Genomic DNA, 19227 nt, shown 5'->3' on the forward strand with positions numbered 1-19227 from the left:
GGGGTGGCGGGGAGGAATTTTTTTAATACTGTGTGCTCTGTGACTGGTCACACAAATAAGAACAAAAATGGCAAGTGAAGATAAATTCTGAGACGCATGTTGCTGTTTATCTAAATTCCAATTTCCTCACCTAGTCTCCGTGCAGCACAGTAAGGAGAATCCAATTTTTAACTTTAGCTGTTCACTTCATTGGCTTCGAGGGTAGGAGACTCCTTAAAGGTAAAAGTTTGCTCTCTGTCCATAGATGCTATATGACCCACTGTGATCGCCAGCATTTTGTGTTTTCCAGTGTCTGCACTAATGTGCTCCTCCCATGTACCATACCAGATTGATCAAACCCATTTTGATACATTTTTTTTTTCAAAATGTTTACCTTATAACTTGTGAGGAGTGACCATTCGATTCATAAGCTTCTTTGATTAAGGAAAAACCTCCAATGGTATGCCTGCTCGTGTATCTCATTATTATTGATTTGGAGATGCCGGTGTTGGACTGGGGTGGACAAAGTTAAAAATCACACAACACCAGGTTATAGTCCAACAGGTTTATTTGGAAGCTTTCGGAGCGACGCTCCTTCATCAGGTGGTTGTGATGAACCACCTGATGAAGGAGCAGCATTCCAAAAACTAGTGCTTCCTAATAAACCTGTTGGACTATAACCTGGTGTTGTGTGATTTTTTAACTCATTATTATTGGTATTGATTATAAGAATCTTTTTTATAAATGGCTCTCATTATGACTGCCAATCTTTATCTATCTATCCGTTGCGTTCTGCCCCCAGGGCAGGTCCTAACGTAACTCTCACATATGGGACTCTTCTCCAATGAGTGAAGAGTTGGTTACTCATTGAATTCCTCAAAGATGTTATCTTTAGAAACTCTTGGGTCATAGTGAACTTGCTTCCAGGCCTCGTAATCGCAGGTTTCCAACTGTCTCACCAGTCACCCTTTGACCAACTTTATCACATAGGAATATAGGAGTGGGGTAGGCCATTCAGCCCCTCATGACTGATCATCTACATCAATGCCATTTTCCTGCGCTATCTCTATATCCCCTGACATCATTAACATTGATCAATTTCAATCTTGAACAATTCTCACAACCTTTGGGGACGATGACAAGACTCATACGAATTTTCAAAAAGTCAAGGTTCGATTCCTGACTCGGGCAACTGTCCGAGTGGAGTTTGCACATTCTCCCCGTGTCTGCATTGGCTTCCTCCAGATGCTCCAGTTTCTTCCCACTGTCCAAAGATGTGTAGGTTAGGGTGGATTGGCCATGCTAAATTGCCCCATAGTGTCCATGGATGTGCAGGTTAGGGTGGATTGGCCATGCTAAATTGCTCATAGTGTTCAAGGATGTGTAGGTTAGGGTGGATTGGCCATGCTAAATTGCCCATAGTGTTCAGGGATGTGTAGGTTAGGGTGGATTGGCCATGCTAAATTGCCCCATAGTGTTCAAGGATGTGTAGGTTAGGGTGGATTGGCCATGCTAAATTGCCCCATAGTGTCCATGGATGTGTAGGTTAGGGTGGATTGGCCATGCTAAATTGCCCCATAGTGTTCAAGGATGTGTAGGTTAGGGTGGATTGGCCATGCTAAATTGCCCATAGTGTTCAGGGATGTGTAGGTTAGGGTGGATTGGCCATGCTAAATTGCCCCATAGTGTTCAAGGATGTGTAGGTTAGGGTGGATTGGCCATGCTAAATTGCCCATAGTGTTCAGGGATGTGCAGGTTAGGGTGGATTGGCTATACTAAATTGCTCATAGTGTTCAGGGATGTGCAGATTAGGGTGGATTGGCTGTGCTAAATTGCCCATAGTGCCCAGGGATGTGTAGGTTAGGGTGGATTGGCCATGCTAAATTGCCCATAGTGTTCAGGGATGTGTAGGTTAGGTACATTAGTCAGGGGTAAATATAGGGTAGAGGGAATGGGTCTGGGTGGGTTACTCTTCGGAGGATCGGTATAGACTTGTTGGGCCGAAGGGCCTGTTTCTGTACTGTAAGAATTCTATCATTTTGTCAGGCACCACATCAGAAACGTTATGGGAAGGGTAATGGATCTGGGAGGACAATGAGTACCGAGACAGGTGACCAGTGTGGTTCAGTGGGAAGCACACTCACTTCCTGAGAGAGATGGTGCAGATACAGGTCTCTCTCCAGCGACATGCTCAGATGATTGAGACTCCTCGACTCATTGTTGTCCATTTTGCCTTGGGAAAATCACAAAGGGAAGCAGGTAACATTCATTGAGCAAGACTTATAGCACAGAAGGAGGCCATTTGGCCCATCATGTTTAAGAGAGCCATCCAGCCTAATCCCAGCTCTTGGTCCATAGCCCCGTAGGTTACATCTCCTCAAGTAAACACTTTAGTGTTCCTTTAAGAAGAGGGTTTCTGGCTCAACCACCTTTTCAGGCAATGAGTTCCACCACCCTGTCGCTGTTTGGGTGAAAGGCTTACTCGGAGGAGAAAGTGAGGTCTGCAGATGCTGGAGATCAGAGCTGAAAATGTGTTGCTGGAAAAGCGCAGCAGGTCAGGCAGCATCCAGGGAACAGGAGAATCGACGTTTCGGGCATAAGCCCTTCCTGAAGATTCTCCTGTTCCCTGGATGCTGCCTGACCTGCTGCGCTTTTCCAGCAACACATTTTCAGCTCTGAAAGGTTTACTCCTCAATTCCCCACAATCTTTTTCAATCTCCACCCCTCTCTGCTAAGGTGTACAGGTCCTGCCTGCAAGCTTTATCCAACTCCTTAACGATTCCACGTATCTCTCAATGAAATCTCCAACTTGGCCTTGTCTGATCGAAGTGGAACACCACTAGCATTTCCCTGCAGCTCTTTCCCTGGTAACCGTCCTGGTAATTCTCCCCTGTACCCTGCTTGATATCCTCTTAGCTACAGAAGGTCGGTTTTATTCATAGCTGAAAATGTGTTGCTGGAAAAGCGCAGCATGTCAGGCAGCATCCAGGGAACAGGAGAATCGACGTTTCGGGCATAAGCCCTTCTTCAGGAATTTTCAGCCTGCTGCGCTTTTCCAGCAAGACATTTTCAGCCCCTGGATGCATTCCTGAAGAAGGGCTTATGCCTGAAACGTCGATTCTCCTGTTTCCTGGATGCTGCCTGACCTGCTGCGCTTTTCCAGCAACACATTTTCAGCCCCTAGATGCTGCCTGACCTGCTGCGCTTTTCCAGCAACACATTTTCAGCTCTGATCTCCAGCATCTGCAGACCTCACTTTCTCCTCAACGATTTTATTTATACTCAGAGATTTGACCCAATAGGCAGAAGAATCGGCAATCAGTAGGACTTCTGTTTCTGCCTGATTCACTGACCAACCCGGTAGACCTCTCTTTCCCCCCCCCATCCCCAGAAAATCAGCCTCCTGCTTGATTTCCTTTGATTTTCTTCCCTAGGTGAAGGCATCTGAAGTGTTCCCTCCAGGAGAGCCCATTTCTGGACTTGAGGCATTTGATGCAGTGAGACCACCCAGGAATCTCACTGCTTTATGCGCATGGGCAACTTTACTTTTTGAACGATCTTGCAGGCCTTATGCAGCAGGGGTGGCACGGTGGCTAGCTGCTGCTGCCTCCCAGCGCCGGGGACCTGGGTTTGATTCCACCCACGGGCGACCGTCTGTGTGGAGTTTGCACATTCTCCCTGTTTCCTCCGGGTGCTCCAATTTCCTCCCACAGTCCAAAGATGTGCAGGTTAGGTGAATTGGCCAAGGGAAATACAGGGTGATAGGATAGGGGTCTGCGTGCAATGCTCTTCGGACGGTCGCTGTTGGGTCAATGGGCCAAACGGCCTGTTCCCACACTGTAGAGATTCTACCATTTCCCTGGGAGTCATAACAGCACATATCAGTCCATCACAAATGACAGGGAAGTGACCTGGCCAAACAGTCCCTCTGTCAGAACCTTGGGAATGTTTGACTAGAAAGGTGTGAGGGGAAATTCTCCTGTACTTGTCGCCTTCACAGCAGCCTACAGAAATGAATTTGTGGGTCTACAAATCAAGAAACAATTGGGAAGTCCAAAGCAGAAATTGCTGGAAAAGCTCAGCAGGTCCAGCACCATCTGTGGAGAGGGAATCAGAGTTTTAACGTTTCAGGTCCAGTGACCCTTCCTCAGAACAGTGATAGAATTGGATCCGTCCTCTCATGAAAAGAGGAGGGGGGGGGCGATTAATCGAGGTCTTGAAAGTGATGGAACGTTTTGTTTGAGTGGATACGGGAAGAACATTTCCACTTGTGGTGAGGGAGAAGAGAACTGAAGCCCGTCAATCGAAGGTAATCCCAAAGGGAGTCCAACAGGGAATTCAGGAGCAACAGCTTCATCCAGGTAGTGGTGAGAATGTGGAACATATGGAGTGAAGGAAACAATAGCAGAGATGAATTTAAAGGGGGGAAAGGCTGTGAGGGAGAAGGGGATTGAGAGTTACAACAGTGAATCTAGATAAAGGAACAGGGGAGGGATCTCAAGTTAAAGATAGACACCTGTAGGGACCTATGCCTGGTTGAGCCAAATAGCTCATTTGTCTGGAATCTAATTTAAATTCTCCTCATTAAAATGCAGGGGTGAAGGGGCAATTTTGGTCCTATGTCAGCATCCTGGCTACAGCACGGAGTAGATCAAAATTCATTAAGGTCCATTGTTTGAACCTGGAGGTGTCAGTTTGTGATCTGCTCATGGTGAGGTGGATGGACCGCACATTTGGCGCTGCCTCCATGTCTGTAAGGATGAGCATTGGTCCAAGCACTGCCAGCTGTCTGAGTGCTCAGCAAAGGCCTGAGGTCTGAGGCCTGAGAAGTGCTCCTCTGTTAAAGATCCGCCATGCTCAGTGGAAGGGATTTACTGATGGCTTCCTGCGCTGATTCTGGCAGAACTTAGGACCTGCACACTTTGAGTACCCACCTATGAGAACGAGAAGGAAGAGTCGAGGATTCATTGCTGCAGCCTTCGGTGCTGGGAGGTGAACGGACTGGGACAGGTAATGATCGTACAATAAGGCATGAGATCCTCAATGCGGGAGAGTCTAGGACCAGACGACATCATCTCAGGGTAAGGCCAACCTAAGACAGAGACAGAGGAGGAATTTCTTCCCTCAGAGGGTAGTGTGTCTGTGGAATTCTTTACCACAGAGGGGCGTCAATGCTGGATTGTTCAATATGTTCAAGGCTGAGATTTTTAATCAATAAGGCAATCAAAATTAGTGGGGAAAGTGCAGGTTAGCAGAGTTGAAGATTATCAGATACATTATGATTTCATTGACCAGTGGAATAGAATTGATGGACTGAATGGTCTACTTCTGCTACTCCATCTCATGGCAAACGATTGAAGGAAATGAGAGCAGATGGCCTGGGAGGTTTAAACCTGATCTTGAGAGAACAGGCTGGGGCTATTTTCCCTGGAGCTGAGGGGTGACCTTATTGAAGTTTATAAAATCATGAGAAGTATGGATAGGGTAAATAGGCAAAGTCTTTTTCCCTGGGATGGGGGAGTCCAGAACTAGAGGGCATAGGTTTAGGGTGAGAGGGGAAAGATATAAAAGAGAGCTAAGGTGCAACCTTTTCACACAGAGGGTGGTGCGTGTATGGAATGAGCTGCCAGAGAAGTGGTGGAGGCTGGTACAATTACAACATTTAAAAGGCATCTGGATGGGTACATGATTACGAAGAGTTTAGAGGGATGTGGGCCAAGTGCTGGCAAATGGGACTAGATTAATTTAGGATATCTGGTTGTATGACATGGACCGAAGGGTCTGTTTCCGTGCCGTACATCTCCATGACACAACAGCAGTGTTGCAAGATGTTCAATCACCTCATACAATTGGTCAAGATCAATGGTCAATCTTCAAAAGGACCTGTGTCCATCACATCACCAAGACCCTTAGTCCAACACCCAGATACCACATACCCTCTGACCCTCACACACAGACCAATAGGACCAGCTTAAGACCAGTCCTCAGTTTCTCTTCAGTTATTCAGCAGATTATCCAAACACAATGGTGACTGGGTCACTAACATTCCACACTATCACTTCAACCAAAGGTGACCCATAACCAACAGGACACGAACATAATCAAAGTAACACAAAATATTCCTTGAGTGTCTACTACAGGGCCAGCTGCAAGGAGTTAGATACAGAGGAAAACTCCCTCTACACAGTCTCGCAGAATGGGGACAGCACAGGGTTAGATACAGACTAAAGCTCCCTTTAAAACGCCCAGGAAAACGCAGATTAGGTACCGACTCAGACAGATCTGCTAACGGGTCCTCATCACTATTGGACAAGGACAGGGTCAGAGTTCACCCAATGGGATTCCACAGTGAAATGACGAGAGGGATCCAGAGGCAATGCTGCTGTTCATGAACATGGTGCTCAGAGGCAATGAGGGATTGCAGTGGGTCTGAGCGACAGTGCAGGAGTTACTGAGGGGGGGGCACAGAGACAGTGCTGGAGTTACTGAGGGGGGGTCTGAGCAACATTGCAGGAGTTACTGAGGGGGGGTCTGAGCAACAATGCAGGAGTTACTAAGAGGGGTCTGAGCAACAGTGCAGGAGTTACTGGGGGGGGCACGGAGACAGTGCTGGAGTTACTGAGGGGGGTCTGAGCAACAATGCAGGAGTTACTGAGAGGGGTCTGAGCAACAGTGCAGGAGTTACTGGGGGTGGGGGGCACAGAGACAGTGCTGGAGTTACTGAGGGGGGTCTGAGCAACAGTGCAGGAATTACTGAGGGGGGGTCTGAGCAACAATGCAGGAGTTACTGAGGGGGGGTCTGAGCAACAATGCAGGAGTTACTGAGGGGGGGTCTGAGCAACAATGCAGGAGTTACTGAGGGGGGGGGCACAGAGACAGTGCTGGAGTTACTGAGGGGGGTCTGAGCAACAGTGCAGGAGTTACTGGGGGGGGGGCACGGAGACAGTGCTGGAGTTACTGAGGGGGGGTCTGAGCAACAATGCAGGAGTTACTGAGGGGGGGGGGCACAGAGACAGTGCTGGAGTTACTGAGGGGGGTCTGAGCAACAGTACAGGAGTTACTGGGGGGGGGGGCACTGAGACAGTGCTGGAGTTACTGAGGGGGGGTCTGAGCAACAGTGCAGGAGTTACTGAGGGGGGGGCACGGAGACAGTGCTGGAGTTACTGAGGGGGGTCTGAGCAACAGTGCAGGAGTTACTGAGGGGGGTCTCAGAGACCATGCTGGAGTTACTGAGGGGGGTCTGAGCAACAGTGCAGGAGTTACTGAGGGGGGTCTCAGAGACCGTGCTGGAGTTACTGAGGGGGGTCTGAGCAACAGTGCAGGAGTTACTGAGGGGGGTCTGAGCAACAGTGCAGGAGTTACTGAGGGGGGGTCTGAGCAACAATGCAGGAGTTACTGAGGGGGGGTCTGAGCAACAATGCAGGAGTTACTGAGGGGGGGGCACAGAGACAGTGCTGGAGTTACTGAGGGGGGTCTGAGCAACAGTGCAGGAGTTACTGAGGGGGGGGCACAGAGACAGTGCTGGAGTTACTGAGGGGGGTCTGAGCAACAGTGCAGGAGTTACTGGGGGGGCACGGAGACAGTGCTGGAGTTACTGAGGGGGGGTCTGAGCAACAGTGCAGGAGTTACTGAGGGGGGGGCACGGAGACAGTGCTGGAGTTACTGAGGGGGGTCTGAGCAACAGTGCAGGAGTTACTGAGGGGGGTCTCAGAGACCATGCTGGAGTTACTGAGGGGGGTCTGAGCAACAGTGCAGGAATTACTGAGGGGGGTCTCAGAGACCGTGCTGGAGTTACTGAGGGGGGTCTGAGCAACAGTGCAGGAGTTACTGAGGGGGGTCTGAGCAACAGTGCAGGAGTTACTGAGGGGGGGTCTGAGCAACAGTGCAGGAGTTACTGAGGGGGGTCTGAGCAACAGTGCAGGAGTTACTGGGGGGGGCACGGAGACAGTGCTGGAGTTACTGAGGGGGGCCTCTGAGACAGTGCAGGAGTTACTGAGGGGGGTATCAGAGACAGTGCAGGAGTTACTGACGGGGGTCTCTGAGACAGTGCTGGAGTTACTGAGGGGGGAGCACAGAGACAGTGCTGGAGTTACTGGGGGGTCTCAGAGACAGTGCAGGAGTTTACTGAGGGGGGGTCTCAGAGACAGTGCAGGAGTTACTGAGGGGGTCTCAGAGACAGTGCTGGAGTTACTGGGGGGGGGTCTCAGAGACAGTGCTGGAGTTAATGAGGGGTGGGCACAGAGACAGTGCTGGAGTTACTGAGGGGGTCTCAGAGACAGGGCTGGAGTTACTGGGGGGGGGGCTCAGAGACAGTGCTGGAGTTGCTGGGTGGGTCTCAGTGACAGTGCTGGAGTTACTGAGGGGGGGTCTCAGAGACAGTGCTGGAGATACTGAGGGAGGTCTCAGAGACAGTGCTGGAGTTACTGAGGGGGGGTCTCAGAGACAGTGCTGGAGTTACTGAGGGGGGGTCTCAGAGACAGTGCTGGAGTTACTGAGGAGGGTCTCAGAGACAATGCTGGAGTTACTGAGGGGGGGTCTCAGAGAAAGTGCTGGAGTTACTGAGGGGGGTCTCAGAGACAGTGCTGGAGTTGCTGGGGGGTGGTCTCAGTGACAGTGCTGGAGTTACTGAGGGGGGGTCTCAGAGACAGTGCTGGAGTTACTGAGGGGGGGTCTCAGAGACAGTGCTGGAGTTACTGAGGAGGGTCTCAGAGACAATGCTGGAGTTACTGAGGGGGGGTCTCAGAGACAGTGCTGGAGTTACTGAGGGGGGTCTCAGAGACAGTGCTGGAGTTGCTGGGGGGTGGTCTCAGTGACAGTGCTGGAGTTACTGAGGGGGGGTCTCAGAGACAGTGCTGGAGTTACTGAGGGGGGGGTCTCAGAGACAGTGCTGGAGTTGCTGGGGGGTGGTCTCAGTGACAGTGCTGGAGTTGATGGGGGGTGGTCTCAGTGACAGTGCTGGAGTTACTGAGGGGGGTCTAAGAGACAGTGCTGGAGTTACTGAGGGTGGGCACAGAGACAGTGCTGGAGTTACTGAGGGGGGGTCTCAGAGACAATGCTGGAGTTACTGAGGGGGGGTCTCAGAGACAGTGCTGGAGTTGCTGGGGGGTGGTCTCAGTGACAGTGCTGGAGTTACTGAGGGGGGGTCTCAGAGACAGTGCTGGAGTTGATGGGGGGTGGTCTCAGTGACAGTGCTGGAGTTACTGAGGGGGGTCTAAGAGACAGTGCTGGAGTTACTGAGGGTGGGCACAGAGACAGTGCTGGAGTTACTGAGGGGGGAGTCTCAGAGACAGTGCTGGAGTTAGTGAGGGGGGTCTCAGAGACAGTGCTGGAGTTACTGAGGGGGGTCTCAGTGACAGTGCTGGAGTTACTGAGGGTGGGGGCACAGAGACAGTGCTAGAGTTACTGAGGAGGGTCTCAGAGCCAGTGTTTGAATGAGTGAGGAGGGTTGACTACGCAGACGGAATGGTCAGTGTGATGATGGAGTTACTGTTGAGTTTGTTGGAGTGTTGTTGGAGATAGTGTTGGTGGGCCCTGGCTGAGCAGGGAGCTGAGTTTCTGCGAGTAGGGGTGAGGAGTAAGTCATTTCTGAGACTCCTTGCCAGACGGCTGCTGAAGGACAGGCTGTTATTCCAGAGTGGAGCATCCGCCTGAAGCCCAGGGAACAGTCTGTTTGTTTTTACTGAACATCTCTGTCACGAAAGAGTGATGCCTGGTCTTGGTCAGTCTCCCCTCAGCCTTCCTGTTGTGATTGAGTCTGGTATGTGGGGTGGGGAGTGGTTTGTGGGAGTTGGGGTGGCGGAGGGGTGGGGGTGGGTTTGGGGCGAGTTGTGGGGGTGGGTGGGTGCTCACATGGTATCCAGATGTAGCAGTGGCCAGCCGTCAGCCCTCTGTCTGATTTGAAAGGTGCTCCACACCTTCAGTCACTGAAAGCATTTCCATCTGCTGATCCAAGCCTGGATTCAATGTGGGAGAGACGAAAGCCAGACCAGGACGCAAACAGTGAGCAGGAACTAAATGCTGCCTGTGTCCTGTCTGAGCGTGAAAATTCCTCCGCTAAGAAGGCTGCACTGTTTCATCGTGAGCTTCAGGGCTCGACCCAGACTCTATTCTGAGGAATCATAAACCCAAAAAAGCCACACAGAGCAGCTGTTGAAATCTCCTTTCCCTAATTCTCCAGGAATTCAGTTTATTTCCTTCCTGCCCTGAGAAATTCACTGGCGACCCTTTCCTGCATTTTTCCACATATCTTGGAGGTGGAGGGTGGGTAGAGAGGTCCTATGAATGAATTCTGAAAGCCCATTCACGCTCTCAGATTGTGGGAGGCGGAGGATCGTAAGTAAAAGGAGCAGCACTGGCTCACTCAGCTCCTCGATCTTTCACTAAAAGGTTGTGGGCTGCCCTGATTGGGGCGCACGCAGTGGCTCAGTGGGTAGCACCGCTGCCTCACAGCGCCAGGGGACCCGGGTTTGATCCCACCTTCGGGTGAATGTGTGGAGTGTGTACATTCTCCCTGTGTCTGCATGGGTTTCCTTTGGGTGTTCCAGTTTCCTCCCACTGTCCAAAAATGTGCAAGTCAGGTGGATTGGCCATGCTAAATTGCCCATAGTATTCAGGGATGTGCAGGTTAGGGTGGATTGGCCATGCTAAATTGCCCCATAGTATTCAAGGGTGTGCAGGTTAGGGTGGATTGGCCATGCTAAATTGCCCATAGTATTCAGGGTTGTGCAGGTTAGGGTGGATTGGCCATGCTAAATTGCCCATAGTATTCAGGGATGTGCAGGTTAGGGTGGATTGGCCATGCTAAATTGCCCCATAGTATTCAAGGGTGTGCAGGTTAGGGTGGATTGGCCATGCTAAATTGCCCATAGTATTCAGGGTTGTGCAGGTTAGGGTGGATTGGCCATGCTAAATTGCCCATAGTATTCAGGGATGTGCAGGTTAGGGTGGATTGGCCATGCTAAATTACCCCATAGTATTCAGGGATGTGCAGGTTAGGGTGGATTGGCCATGCTAAATTGCCCATAGTATTCAGGGATGTGCAGGTTAGGGTGGATTGGCCATGCTAAATTGCCCCATAGTATTCAAGGGTGTGCAGGTTAGGGTGGATTGGCCATGGGAAATTACCCACAGTATTCAGGAGTGTGCAGGTTAGGGTGGATTGGCCATTCTAAATTGCCCCATAGTATTCAGGGATGTGCAGGTTAGGGTGGATTGGCCATGCTAAATTACCCACAGTATTCAGGAGTGTGCAGGTTAGGGTGGATTGGCCATTCTAAATTGCCCCATAGTATTCAGGGATGTGCAGGTTAGGGTGGATTGGCCATGCTAAATTGCCCCATAGTATTCAAGGATGTGCAGGTTAGGGTGGATTGGCCATGCTAAATTGTCCCATAGTATTCAGGGATGTGCAGGTTAGGGTGGATTGGCCATGCTAAATTGCCCCATAGTATTCAGGGATGTGCAGGTTAGGCTGGATTGGCCATGCTAAATTGCCCCATAGTGTTCAGGGTTGCGCAGGCTGGATGGATTAGCCATGAGGGATGTAGGTTACAGGGATACAGTGGGGAGATGGATCTGAGTGGAATGCTGTTTGGAGGATTGGTGTAGACTCGATGGGCTGAATGGCCTGGTTCACACTGTTGAGAATCTATGATTGTGGCCTGAATGACTCCCACCTCACCCCCACTATAACACTTGAGTTCCTTTTGGACATAACCATGAACTGCAGTTTCCCCCACCCCATCCCAAATTCTTGAATTTGTGAATGAGTTTGAGCTAGAGCATGGATTAGGACTGGTGGCTTGGTCTCACACACATACACAGACACACTTACAGACGTAATCACTCATACACAGACATACTCATAGACACAATCACACACACACAGACACAATCACACATACACACAGACACAATCACACATACATGGACACAATCACACATACACACAGACACAATCATACATACACACAGACACAATCACACATACACAGACACACTCACAGACACAATCACACATACACAGACACACTCACAGACACAATCACACATACAGACGCAATCACACATTGATGCACACAGAGACATATTGACACACACAAGCACACACACTCACATTCACACACACTCTCACACGCACACATACACACACATTGTCTCACTCACATGCACACTGTCTCACACACACACATTCTCTCATTTGCACTCACTCTCTGACTCTCACACACATTCACTCACACACACACGACTCAAACTATGTCACCATCCCTTCCCAGTTACTGTGTCACAATCCCGGATCTCCCTTCCTAAGGGCAGTCTCGGTCCTACCTACAGCACACAGACTGGATTAGCATGGCCAATCCACCCTAACCTGCACATTCCTGAATACTATGGGACAATTTAGCATGGCCAATCCACCCTAACCTGCACATCCCTGAACACTATGGGGTAATTTAGCATGGCCAATCCACCCTAATCTACACATCCCTGAACACTATGGAGTAATTTAGCATGGCCAATCCACCCTAACCTGCACATTCCTGAATACTATGGGACAATTTAGCATGGCCAATCCACCCTAACCTGCACATTCCTGAATACTATGGGGCAATTTCGCATGGTTCAAGAAGGCAGCTCACCACCACCTTCTCAAGGGGCAACTAGGGACGGGCAATAACATTGGACCCAGGCAGCAAAGCTCCCATCCCTTATGAGTGAATTAAACGAAGAGTTTCAGGAGGTCATCAGATTGTGATAGATGCTAATTGTTCTTTGATTAGGTACATTTTGGTGCAGGGAACTGGGAATATCTGAGGCAAAAATTAATCTGAAAAATGTAGATATAAGTGAGAGAAAGAGTTCTAAAAACACAGGTCATTTCTCAATGTGGAATTAATTGTCAATAAAAATGGAATGAACTGCAGGTGCTGGATATCAGAAACAGAAATTATCGGAAAAGCTCAGCAGGACTGGCAGCATCTGTGGAGAGAAATCAGTGTTAACATTTCAGGTCCAGTAACACTTCCTCAGAACTCTGTTTTCTCCCCACACATGCTGTCAGAGGTGCTGAGTTTCTCCAGCAGGTCCTGTTTTTGTGTCAGACTGCCAGCATCTGCAGTATTTTGTGTTTATATTATCCATAGGTAGTTAATGTTTTCAAATTAATTCATGGGATGAGGGCGTCACTGGCTAGGCCCAGCATTTATTGCCCCGTGGAGAAAGTGAGGTCTGCAGATGCTGGAGATCAAAGTTGAAACTTTATTGCTGGAACAGCACAGCAGGTCAGGCAGCATCTAGGGAACAGGAGACTCGACGTTTCGGGCACAGGCCCCAAGCTTCATTCCTGAAGAAGGGCCTGTGCCCGAAACGTCGAGTCTCCTGTTCTCTGGATGCTGCCTGACCTGCTGTGCTGTTCCAGCAATAAAGTTTCATTTATTGCCCCATCCCTAATTTCCCGGGGGAGTCGGAGTTAAGAGTCAACCACTTTGCTGTGGGTCTGGAGTCACATGTAGGCCAGACAGTTTCCTTCCTGAAAGGGGATTAGTGACCCAGATGGGATTTTTCCCAACAATGGACTCATGGTCATCATTAGGCTCCTAATTCCTGATTTTTATTTAATTTAATTCGAACCTGGGTTCCCAGAACATTACATGTTCCTTTGAAACATTTACGTGTATTTCCACACGGGTCATGTACTGCATGTGTTGCACCCAATATGGTCTCCTCTGCATCAGGGAGACAGGTCGCCTACTTGCGGATTGTTTCAGAGAACATCTCTGGGACACCCGCACCAACCAATCCCCCGGCCCCATGGCTGAACACTTCAACTCCCCCTCCCCCCTCCGCCAAGGACGTGCAGGTCCTGGGCCTCCTCCATCGCCAAACCCTGATCACCTGACACCTGGAGGAAGAACGCCTCATCTTCCGCCTCGGGACACTTCAAGCACACGGGATCAATGTGGACTTCACTAGTTTCCTCATTTCCCCTCCCCCCCCCACCTCATCCCAGTCCCAACCTCCCAACTCGGCACCGCCCTCTTGACCTGTCCTACTGTCCATCTTCCTTCCACTCCACCCTCCTCTCTGACCTACCACCTTCACCTTCCATCTACCTATCACATTCCTAGCTACCTTCCCCCCAGCCCCACTCCCCTCCCATTTATCTCTCAGTCCCCTTGACCCACAAGCTTCATTTCTGATGAAGGGCTTATGCCTGAAACATTGATTCTCCTGCTCCTCGGATTCTGCCTGACCTGCTGTGCTTTTCCAACGCCACACTCTCGACTCAGATCTCCAGCATCTGCATATAAAATAGGAGCAAGAATAGGCTATTCAGCCCCTCAAGCTTCCCCCCCCCTCGCCATTCAAAACACCTATATGTATCATGTTATTCCTGACATTTGGTTTGCCTCCAGCACAATCTTATTTTAATTTTTTTTGTAATTATCGCTCTGCCTCAATTAATCAGATCATAGATCACCCTTTCACTGCTATTCAGCTGTTGACACTTCACTCACACCATCCAACACTTTTGATCACCTGCAGAGACTTGTTATTTCCCCTATCGACACTCCACTCTCACCGTTTGTAGGGTCTCTTGATCTCTCTGCTCACAAATTCTATGCCAGTGTGATTCTATTTACTTCCCCTGATGAAGGGGCAGCGCTCCAAAAGCTTGTGATTTCCAATGAACCTGTTGGACTATAACCTGGTGTCGTGTGACCTCTGACCTTGTCCACCCCAGTCCAACACTGGCTCCTCATCGTCATCAATACAATCATGGCTGATCATCCAACTCAGCACTCTGTCCCTGATTTCTCCCACTTACCCTTTAATCCATGCGAACTACATCTAACTCCTTCTAGAAAACTTCCAACATTCACTGCATACCCCACTTTCCTGCATTGTGCTATCCCTCAGCCAACTAGGCCCCTCCCTGAATCTCGCCACCCCACAGTCTCTTATCATTTAATATAGGCCTGAAGGCCTACACCTTTGGCCAGGCCTTTTGGTTATCTCCTTGTGTTGATTGACCCACCGATGACTGTCTAGGTCTTGTTAGTTGGCAAGAACTCCAGCCTTACCCACCGCCATCCTGGTTCACCGCCCCCATTCCCAGCGATGAGACAGGCCATGACCAAGGAGTTCCCCGAAACATTGCCGACCAGACGGACATAGATATCAGATTACCCTGCTGGCCAAGGAATGGTGGATTGGGTTCCAAGGGCTCGTTCCTAGCGAAACTGCCTTTTGACTCCAAAATAGACTAGGTCTGTCTCTCCACCAGGTTGGGTAATCACTAACTGGTCTAGAAAAGTCCAGCGGGGGTGGGGTGGAAGTGGAAAGCGATTCCAGTTACAAAGTAGGACAAAATGAAATGTCGGTGGCGTTTTCTGTAACCTCAGGCAGTGAGTCCAGGATAACCTTATTCATCTACTTGCTTCCCACAATCACCTCTTTCACTCATTCATGACTTTCTGCTTATTTATCCTCAGTCCTGACCGGCTCCCAGTTGATGGTTTAAAAATAGTTCCTATTAGATCTGAATTGAGGAAACGAGGATGTTTAGTTCTGATAAATTCGCCACACTTCCACAGAAGTCATTTCATCTCCTCGGTACAACTTTCCGAAAATAACGCAGCTCCCAATTCCTCAGAGCAATCAGACAGAAGCCAATCCAAGGCGATGTTCTCTGAGGAATAAAATTGACATCCCTTTTTATAAACCCATTTAAAAATACATGTCCGTCCTCTTACTTTCTATTCATTCATAGGGTGTGGGCATCTCTGGCAAGGCTAGTGTTCATTGCCTTTGAGAAAGCAATATTGAGCTGCTTTCTTGCAGACGTGGACTCAATTAGCTGTTTGCTGTTATGACTCCATGAGGCCTGGGGGGGATGGTTTGGTCCTTTAAGAGCCAACCATGTTGCCGTGCGTCTTGGGTCACGTGTGGACCAGAATTCCTTTTTGGAACGACGTTCGTGAACCAGATGGGGTTTTTTTTAGCACGCGTCTGAGAGTTACCATGATTGTGACCAACACTTTATGCCAGACTTATTAAACTAATTCGACTTCAAGCCGTGAGCTGCTTCGTGAAAACCCGAAAGAACCGTGGATGCGGTAAATCGGGGACCAAAACCAAACTTCCTGGAAAAACTCGGCAGGTCTGGCAGCACCTGTGGAGAGAAATCAGAGTTAACGTTTCGGGTCGAGTGACCCTTCCTCAGAATCCCTGGTCACTCGACCTCGAAATGTTAAACTGAACCTGGTCAAGCCATTCAGCCCTTCAAGCCTGCTCCCCCATTCATCACCATCATGGCTGATCATCCAACTCAAAAGCCTAATCCTTCTTTCTCCCCATAATCGTTAATTACATTCACCCCAAGTGCTATATTCAGTCGCTCCTTGAATACATTCAATGTTTTGGCATCAGCTACTTCCTGTGGTAATGAATTCCATGCGTTCTTTGGATGGAGAAATGTCTCCTCATCCCCGTCCTCAATGATCCACCCCAAATCCTCAGACTGTGACCCCTGGTTCTGGACGCACCCACCATCAGGAACATCCTCCCTACATCTACCCCCCGTCTAGTCCTGTTAGAATTTGATAAGTCTCTATGAGATTCCCCCCCTCACCCTCACACGTCTGAACCCCCAGTGAAAACAATCCTAACCTGGTCAAGAGTAACCCTAACCTTAACCTAGTCAATGTCTCCTCGTACATCAGTCCCTCCATCCCCGGAATCAGCCTGGAAAACCTTCGCTGCACTCCCTTGAGAGCAAAAGTATCCTTCCTCAGAAAAGGAGACCACAACTGCACACAATAGTGTGGCCTCACCAGGGCCCAGTATAACTGCAACAACACACCCCTGCTCCTGTACCCGAAACCTCTCACAATGAAGAGCAACATACCATTTGCCTCCTTTATCGCCTGCTGCACCTGCATGCCTACCTTCAGTGATTTCAGGGAGGGATTTCCAAAGACATTCAACACTCAGAGGAAAGGAAGAGATTTCTCATCTGTCGTAAATGGGCAGCCTCTGATTTTTAAACTATGATCCCTTCTAAATTCTCCCACAAGAGGAAGCATTCTTTTGGCATCCACTCAGTCAATTCCCCTCAGGATTTTATGCATGCTTAAATGAAATCACCTTTGACTTTAAATAGGTCTTTTTCCCTGGGTTTGGGGGAGTCCAGAACTGGAGGGCAGAGTTTTAGGGTGAAAGGGGAAAGACATAAAAGACACCTATTTGGGCAACTGTTTCACACAGAGGGTGGTGCGTGTATGGAATGAGCTGCCAGAGGAAGTGGTGGAGGCTGGTACAATTACAGCATTTAAAAGGCATCTGGATGGGTATATGAATGGGAAGGGTTTAGAGGGATATGGGCCAGGTGCTGGCAAATGGGACTGGATTAGATTGGGATATCTGGTCGGCATGGACGGGTTGGATCAAGGGTCTGTTTCTGTGCTGTGCGTCTTTGTGATTCTATGACTGGCACACAAGGACATCCATGCCTCTCTGCACACTCCCCTCTCTCATTCAGATAGAAATCTGCCTTCTTGTTTTTGCTTCCAAAGTGCATATTTATCCAAATTATACTGCACTCTGCTCACTCACCCAACCATGCTGAAGGATCTGGTCACCACAGAAGGATGTGGAGGCTTTGGATAGGTTATAGAAAAAGTTTACTGGGATGCTGCCTTAGTTTGGAGGGTATTAGCTATAAAGAGAGATTAGACAATCTTCGTGGGAGCAAATTATGGCAGATGCTGGAATCTGTACTGAAAACAACAAATGCTGGAGGTCACAGCGGGTCAGACAGCATCCACAGAGAGAGAACACAAGCTAACCTTTCAAGTCTAGATAACTCTTCAGCAGAGCTGAAGTAAAGTCTGCAGGGGGCAGCATTTATATAATTGGGGAGGGGGATTATGGCAGTAGTGGGTGTAAGGTGCTAGTGGAGAAAAGACATTGATAGTGCAGATTAAGTGATCGGAATGTGAGAATGGTGTGTCTAACTGTCAGACTGGGAAGGACAGAAAGTCCCATTTGGATTTGGGGGGATGGGAGAGGGAACGTGGTGACAGAGAATTTGACACATAGAGCTAAAAGGAAGGGGAGGAATGGGTTCACAATCTGAAGGTGTTGAACTCAATATTGAGTCGAGAAGGTTGTAAAGTGCCTGGTCTGAAGATGAGATGCTGTTCCTCCAATTTGCGCTGGGATTCAGTGGAACACTGCAGCACGCCGAGGACAGACACGTGAGCAAGCGAGCAGGATGCTGGGTTAAAATGACCGGCTGCAGGCAGGTCAGGGTCCTGCTTGTGCATGGACCGGAGGTGTTCCACAAAGCGGTCACCCAGTCGATGTTTGGTTTCTCCAATGTAGAGTAGGCCACACTGTGTGCAACAAATACAGTGCACCTGGTTGGAGGAGGTACTGGTGAAATGCTGCTTCACCTGGGAAGACTATTTAGATCCTTAGATGGTGAGCAGGGAGGAGGTGAAGGGGCAGGTGTCGGCACCTTCTGCGGTTACATGGGAAGGTGGCGTGGGAAGGGCAGCTTGTGTTTTTGGTCGTGGAATGGAGGAGGGTGTCTCGGAGGGAACAAGGTTTGTTATATCTTGAACATTGGAGACTGAGGGACAACCTGATAGGGGTTTATGAGCTATCAGAGGTATGGAGAGGAAAGATAGAGTCAGGAATTTCTGATGAAGAGCTTATGCCCGCAATGTCGATTCTCCTGCCCCTCGGATGTTGCCTGACCTGCTGCCAGCACTGCACTCTCGACTCTGATCTCCAGCATCCGCAGTCCTCACTTTCTCCTGAAGATAAAAGGGGGAAAGTTTTTTTAACATAGAGGGTGGTAAGTTCCTGGAAAGCACTGGCAGAGGAGATTGCAGGAACAGATATTTTGGCAATGTTTAAGAGGCGTTTTGACAGATACATGAATAGACAGGAAATAGAGGGATACAGGTCACATAGAGGAAAAAGATAGCTTTTAGTTTAGAAAGGCATCATGTGCGGGTCGAAGGGCCTGTCCCTGTGCTATACTGTCTGTCTCTGATTGTCAACCATGTTTCTGTGGCCTGGAGTTACGTCTAGACCAGACTGGGTAGGGATGGTATACTTCCTTCCTTAACTGATATTCATGAACCAGATGGGATTTTCCTAGTGATTGGTGGCACAGTGGCTCAGTGGTTAGCACTCACAATGCCAGCTACTCAGGTTCAATTCCAGCCTCAGGTT

The sequence above is a fragment of the Chiloscyllium plagiosum genome, unplaced genomic scaffold (assembly GCF_037043375.1).
Source record: "Chiloscyllium plagiosum isolate Xiang-an unplaced genomic scaffold, Cpla_swu_hap1 HiC_scaffold_47, whole genome shotgun sequence".
Lineage (NCBI taxonomy): Eukaryota > Metazoa > Chordata > Chondrichthyes > Orectolobiformes > Hemiscylliidae > Chiloscyllium > Chiloscyllium plagiosum.